This window comes from Etheostoma spectabile, chromosome 12, assembly GCF_008692095.1.
Source record: "Etheostoma spectabile isolate EspeVRDwgs_2016 chromosome 12, UIUC_Espe_1.0, whole genome shotgun sequence".
NCBI lineage: Eukaryota > Metazoa > Chordata > Actinopteri > Perciformes > Percidae > Etheostoma > Etheostoma spectabile.
The window spans coordinates 4,310,027-4,317,794 of record NC_045744.1 but is presented as its reverse complement, the minus strand read 5'-3'; the positions used below and the strand labels follow the sequence as shown (position 1 = coordinate 4,317,794).

The 7,768-nt window shown below is 38.3% G+C and overlaps 1 protein-coding gene across 1 annotated transcript in view; it reads left to right on the top strand.

Moving 5' to 3' along the window:
• The window catches only part of ece2a (endothelin converting enzyme 2a), a 122,569-nt gene that overhangs the window by 113,424 nt on the left and 1,377 nt on the right, over nt 1-7,768 (top strand). The window lies entirely within an intron of this gene.

Below are 7,768 nucleotides of genomic sequence, written 5' to 3'. Positions count from 1 at the left end.
TTAAAAAGAACATTGATATAGGAAAACGGGTCAATTTGACCGCAGGACAACATGAGGGTTAAGGTTGTCAAATGTGCTTTAATGCTCAAATAAATAGCTGGTAAGTGAACCTTGAGTTGTGATTTCTAATACTTCCTACCAAATTCCGGATCATGAATGAACTCTCATGCTCAGTTTCTTATTAATATTTTTGTCCTCAAGCATCTGTGCCATTACAAATAGATCAGTATTGATGCAGGATAATCATAAAAGATACCTTCTCAGTCCCAGATGAACCCAGATTACGTAACCGGAAGGTCCCGCGGAGTGATACCCTGAAGCGAACCTGATCTCAGAGAAGAGAGAATGGAGATATAAGAGGGATGAATATTATTATTGTAGTCCAGCGAGGACAGGAAGACAAAGCGATGAGAAAGAGAGCCCGCGGAGCAGAAGAAATGTCATTCTCCCTGAATCGACAACTTATCTTCTCTCCGAGTAAGGCGGAAAGCTAAGGCAGGGATTTGGACTGACATATATAAAAGTTAATATTTCCAAGGTTTAGACAAGTTCATTTGGTTCTCCCATTACAAAGACTGTTTTGGTCATGTCTACAAAATTCATTCTTAAAGGGGTGTTCACAAAAAGCAGTTTTACTTACTAATAAATAAAATCAACAGGGATTTGGACAATTATTATACTTGATTAATATACAAAACATTGACAAAACAAAAGACATATGACATAAAAGACACATGACATATACAATGACAAAACAATGACATAGCTGGAAAAATTCTAACTTATTTCTTCTGGAAAAATTCTAACTTATTTCTTATGGAAAAATTCGAAACTTCTTTCTAATGGAAAAATTCTAACTTATTTCTAATGGAAAAATTCTAATTATTCTAATGGAAAAATTCTAACTTATTTCTAATGGAAAAATTAACTTATGTCTAATGAAAAATTCTAACTATTTCTAATGGAAAAATTCTAATTTATTTCTAATGGAAAATTCTAATTTTATTTCTAATGGAAAAATTCTAATATTTCTAATGGAAAAAATTTAAATTATTCTCTGGAAAAAGTTGAACTTATTTCTTCTGGAAAAATTCTAATTTATTTTTAATGGAAAAATTATAATTTGCTTCTCCTGGAAAAATTCTAACTTATTTCTAATGGAAAAATTCTAACTTATGTCTAATGGAAAAATTCTAACTTAGTTCTAATGGATAAATTCAAACTTATTTCTAGTGGGAAAATTTGAACTTATTTCTTCAATTACTGGAGGAACAGGCACTTTTTGGCCTTTTCAGCAATTGTGCATTTGGCTGTTATCACGAGCCTCTAGAATTTTGCACCTTTACACCACCCCCCCGACGTAAAACTGTCTCGGTTAGTCTTTTCACTGTTCGGACAATCACTACCTCTGGTTTGGTCGAAATTAGTCTGACGTTCCACTTCGGGGATTGCTCTGTTGCCATTGGAAATTCCGCCGCATCGCCTCCTTTTCAGCCAGACGTCAGTAACCTTCCGTTTTCTTCGCGTTGAAATTTTAACAGAATTGGTTGACAAGTTTCCCTTTAACTCACTCTGTTCATTTGAATATATTCTGTCTCTACATGCCTTTCTCTTTGTGCCGTTATTGGTGCTACTAGGTTAGCTCGCATGAGCAGCCGCTCTCATTCAAAAGATCCCATTTTTACCACCTGCCCGATGGAACAAACACATAGTTTACTTGCCACAGGGCAATTGTTGATATCAAGCCCTGAAAAAGACGAGAGACGACATTCTCACTAAAAAGTTGATTGACCCATTAAAACATCATTGACAGTCTCTAAAGCCTGCACTGACTCCAGTTGAAGGAGTTGGTCTCACTTTTTTAAAGGACCTCGCGGAAAGGCAGTCTGTATGTCACTGTTTTTAAATTGATTTAGGACCCAGGTTTTTTATGATGACATTGTTGGTTGAATATGAGTGAACGTGTGTTTATGTATTTACCTGGAAGTGTCTCTGTGCTGCTACCACTTGCCAGGACACTCTTGTAAAATAGATTTTTAATCTCAAGGAGTTTTTTTATCCAGGTTAAATAAAAGTTTGAATGAATGAAAAATACAAGAGGGAAATTAGACTTAATTCATATCCAAATATCGTTAAACATCTTAAAATGCCAGTGGGATGACCTAACATTCCTTATGGCAGTCTGAGCTCCCAATCTCATGTTACCTTTTTTGTTTCAGTACACTCAAGACAGGTCAGGTCACTCTGACACCTGCTTCTGCCACGGCACTGAATAATTCAGGAGCGACTATGATTGTGTGTGTGTGTGTGTGTGAGAGTTGAGGAATGGTTTCATTGGAGTGTGAGTGTGTGAAGATGGGCGCTAACAAAGTGGTTTCCGCTGTCATCTCGGAGAAGCCCCGTGGCCCACTTAGGATCGGCTTACAGACGTCAGACTCAGAGGGGATGTTGAAAACTGACTCAGTGTTTAGGGGATGCGGTTTCCTTACTCCAGTGTTTGGGTGTAACAGCCAGTGAGCCCTCCTCCACCCGTCGATTCAGGTGAGAGACTCTACATTAGACACTAAATGCAACCCGTGTGTATCTGTCAAAATGTGAGCACATCATCACATATGAACAGACCTGCCACTGTTGACGCTTTAGCGTAGTAATGCCACCGCTCTGATGTGTGGGTGGAGGATTTACAACAAGCCAGAGCTGTTCTCCTAGTTCGCCTGCTGATATACAGCAATGTGTATGGATATGACTCATCACACTCAATGCATCATCCTCCACCTCATAAGGATTTCCTGTGAAATGCATACATGCGTGCCCATGGTGAGCGTGAGAATCTCCGTCAGTGATGTCTCCCGCAAACACAAAAAGTAAGATGGGGTAATGGGGCGGTGTGTGACCCTGTGTCAGTTTGTTAAAGATGGTCTTAACCCTTGTGTTGCCCATGTCAAAATTGAAAATCGACGTTTTTAACATTTTCTTACGTTTTTGTCTCTTTTTTTTCAACACCTGGATGTTTTTTTTTCAATTTTTGTCACTTTTTTTGACATTTAACACTACGTAACACTATTTTATTAACTTTAGTTTTACAATTTATTTTTGGAATTTATGGTCAACAAACCTCATTTACAGGAAATTATACCTAATGTTTGCGTTAGAAAAGCAGAAATTAGGAATTATTTAGACTAAAATTAAAGGAATGGATGTTGATGGATAATCACAGACTGGAATATGTCAACTTTTACTCAATAATATTTCAAAAACACTTTTGAAATTGAATTGAATAAGACGCCCCAAAATGAATGAAAGTAGAGATTTGTACTTGTCAAAGAGCGTTGTGTGGAATCAATCATGTTATTTTGGGGAATTAAAAAGAACATTGATAGAGGAAAACGGGTCAATTTGACCCGAGGACAACGTGAGGGTTAAAAACAATAGAATTTTCAGATCAGCCGCCTTCCGATGCCAACCTAGCTTCCAAGCAGTCACGATTCTAGCCGAGCTGTTTGCTGTACTTCAGTGTGGTCTTGGGTTGCAGTGACGTCAGTCCTCTAATCGCCGAGACTTAAGGCTCTGAAGTTACACTGCACAGGTACACGGCCTGCACCCATACGTTGAAGTGTCATGAATAACGGCTGAAGTCGGTCTGAAGGGGTGAAGTCAGAATAAAGCACTATGTTAGCTCCCCTTCTTTACTCACTCACCAAAGCCTCCGGAGGGCTCCACCTGTACTGGTCTGACAAATGTTTTGAGGAAACAATCGGAATGACTTTTAAAGGAAAACGGGAATCACCTTATTTCATAGTTAGTTTTGAACTTGGTATATTTTTTTAACTGATAACAAAAAAACAACTGTGTACGGGTAAATAAAAAAAGCAAGAAAAAATCCCATCTATGCAGTTCCACTGAGCTACTGAGTATTTTTTTATAGCACAAATATGGTACTGGATGGTTTAATATGAAAAGGGGGGGAAGTCCAAGATAGATAGATAGATAGATAGATAGATAGATAGATAGATAGTGGTACAACAAAATTCTGTTGGAGACATCCTCTCCAAATAGTAACATACAGTAAAAGGTTAAAAAATATATTTAAAAAAATATATAAATATATACAGTACACACAGCACATTCTCACCTAAGCACATCTGGCACATTTACATATACATTCTTCCATACATACACATTTGTCCATATTTGTCTCAATAAATAACTAAAAAGAAAACATTAAACACGGCAGTTTTTGCAAAGAATCCGATCGTTTGTACGTGTGGATATGCGTACGATTTCTGCAATATGTGCCCAGCTCTGGGAAAGAAGCGGTTCCGGAGTTTTGTGCGTGTGCTGGGGGTTCTCAGTCTGCCTGATGGGGATGGTGGGGACCAGGGAGTGTCGGGGGGGGGGGTGTCCTGCCTGATGTTAGTGACACATTTAAAGCTGGGTAATAGTTGGTCAGAGCTGTCAAAACCAAAAAAATATGGCTTTAAACAACTCCAAAGATGTCTTATACATGTTGGATTTTATGTATGTAACAAACCAAAAAGGTGGCGGTGTGATCAAACGAGGAGTTAGCTTATACTGTGGAGCTAGCTCTGTTCCCTACTGGATACATACTGGACATACTGGATTCTATTACCTTTCCGGGAAATAGCACAGAAAAGGAAAGGAGCGTACTGTATATGTACATATAGTTTCACTGTTGAGGTATTTCTTGGCAAAAAACACCTGGCTATATGATTTGGTTAAGGAACAGTTGATATGTCTGGACAACCTCGGGAAGTTAACCCTTGTGTTGTCTTCCCGTCAAAATTGAACACTTTTGTTGACGCTTTATATCGATGTTTTAAACTTGTTCTTACGTTTTTGTCCATTTTTTCAACACGTTTTTTCACATTTTTTCCCTTTAAACACTACGTAACACTAAGTTATTAACTTCGGTTTTACAGTTTTTTTGGAATTGAGGGTCAGTGAACCTCACTTGTAGGAAATTATACCGAATGCTTGAGTTAGAAAAGCAGAAATTAGGAATTATTTCGTCTAAAATTAAAGGAATGGATGTTGATGGATAATCACAGATTGGAATATGTCAACTTTTACTCAATGCTATTTCAAAACCACTTCAATGTTTTTATCAAATGCTATGAAGTTGAATAAGACGCCCCGAAATTAATGAAAGTAGAGATTTGTACTTGCCAAAGAGCGTCGTGTGGAATCAATCATGTTATTTTGGGGTAATTTAAAAGAACATTGATATAGGAAAACGGGTCAGTTTGACCCGAGGACAACATGAGGGTTAAGGCGTTTTTTTGTGACTCATGGCTTCAACTTTGACATGTTCTCCCTTATTTTATTACCCTATCACCCAACGCTTTTTCCTACCATTGCTGTGCATTATATAACCCATTTCACCCCACTCACCGACCCCTCCACTCTTCCTCTCGCTACCTCCTCCATGTCACAGTGGAGAGTGAATAATTCATGTTCAGGCTACTCGCTGGTGAGATGAATCCTCTGAGTGTCTCCTCTCTCCAAAGTCCAAAGGGGGGGGGGGGTACAGACCACAACTACCATCCCAGCTTTTGCCACAGTCACACTTGGCTCAACACCACTTCCCAGCCGTCCATAGACACCACGCAGCAGCTTCTCCTACATCCATGTACTGTATGTACAGTGTATGGCATTAGGGCCTCATGATTTAGCTTATAAATGATATCTCCAGAACCGTTTCTTACATGTTTTAATTTAGTTAACTGATCCCTTGGAACAATAGATGTCCATATGGTGTTAATTGCTGATATAACATTTCAAAATTAAACCATCGCTTTGTAAGTCTTAGCTGAAAGGTCAATTTCAAGGTCCAAACTTTGTTTTTCTGGTCCTAAATAAGTCATTACAGAACTTTAGCATTAGAAACATCTGATTTTAAAAGACAACAGTTTGGCTTCCAAATCCTGAATCCCACAATTGTTCTACCACGCTAACATTGTTGAGGGCTTATTCATTTTGCTTTTTATATATTTTCAAATGGTACCACTTAATGCTAGATAATATTAGCTTAAGCCATAGCTGGTCAGAGAACATTGTTAGCCTCAACTCACCTTGTCTCAAATGTCGAAAGTCATTACGTCTTTGTATGTGGTCTTTAACCCTCCTGTTGTCCTCGGGGGTTAAATTGACCCGTTTACAAAAGAATTATTTTGGGCCTTTCCGCCAAAGAATGTTGTAAAAAGCTTCAAAAATGCAGGAAAAATTCAACAAAAACATTTAGTTTTTTTTAAACGCTGAAAAAAGTGACCAAACAAATTTTGGAAAAAATCGCCAAAAGGTGACAAAAACTTGTTAAAAATAAGTGATATAAAAAAATTGGTAAATGTGAGAAAAAAAAAACTTGTAAAAACAAACTACAAAAACATAACAAAAGTGACAAAAAAAATTGGAAGAAACAACATCTACGAAAGGAAAAAAAACTTCAAATTGTCAAAATGTTGGCCCAGAAAAACCCAAAGTTGCAGGTCGATGGGAAGACAACCAAGGGTTAAGCCATAAGTCATTTTATCCTACCATAATAATCCGAGGTGTCATCTTTTGTCCCTCTGCTAATTTGCCCTGCCCGGCAATGACATCTGCAGTCATCCTCTAACGATGCATTACAACGATATGTCGATCCAGTTTGCATGTTTGAGGTATGAAATACAAAAATATGTGTTGCTCACTGCTCTGGAAGACTCTGTCCCTTCACTCCCACACACACTTCTGTCTCTGTAGAACCTAAACGTGTCTCTGCATGCTTGTGTTTGGGTCAATTTTAACATTGTCTGTGTGTACTGTTGTTTGCCTGAGCACTGCATTTCCCCTGAAGCTCATGTGTCCTGATGCACACGTGTATACCTCACGAAGGATCAACACACTGGAGTGTTGATGGACCCCAAAACGACAATTATTCATATGAAGGGACCCTGACGCTTGTCGTGCTGTCACACCGTGTTATCAGACTGCATGGCTGCGCAGCCAGCTCTGTGGACTAAAAAGCTCGCTGATTAACGTTTGCTCTGGCTTACAGTAATGCAGAGCCGTGTGCCTGAATGGGGAGATGCCGATTTGAGGGAATTCGGTTCTTGGCAGATGTATCCGTCTATCTGTCAAACAAATAATCTGAGTTTTTGTGACCCAGCTTTGGGTTTAATTTAGAACATTGCATCTCCCGCAGTGCTGCCTTTCCTTAAGGAAAACTACCAAAAATGCCTAAAACCCTTGCTGCTTTCATATGAAGTTATCCAGCATATAACGATAACAAATGATTCAACAACTCTGGCTGCTCAGGTAGCAGTTTGGTGGGGTGGGGTGGGGGGGGGGGAATCACCAGACTCCTCCCGATACGATATCATCACGATTCTAATGCCATGATACGATATTATTGCAATTTTAACCCTTATGTTATCCTTGGGTCAAATTGACCCATTTTCAGTATTTTTCTTGTCAAAAAAACATTAAAATTATCAAAAATCTTTGGAAAAAAAAAACCCAAAATCGTCAAAAAAAGCACCCAAAACATTAAAAAAGTGACAAAAATGTTGGAAAAAGTGATAATTTTATTGAAAAAAAGTGACCATGGTTGACAGGAAGACAACACAAGGGTTAACACATATTGCAATATTCTGCGATATATTGCAATTTATAACCTAACTTGTCATTTTTTCCCAATTTCCAATGACGTTCCTAAATGGAAACTTTTACATCTGTTTTAGCTAAAAATATACAGTATATTGTGCTCTTT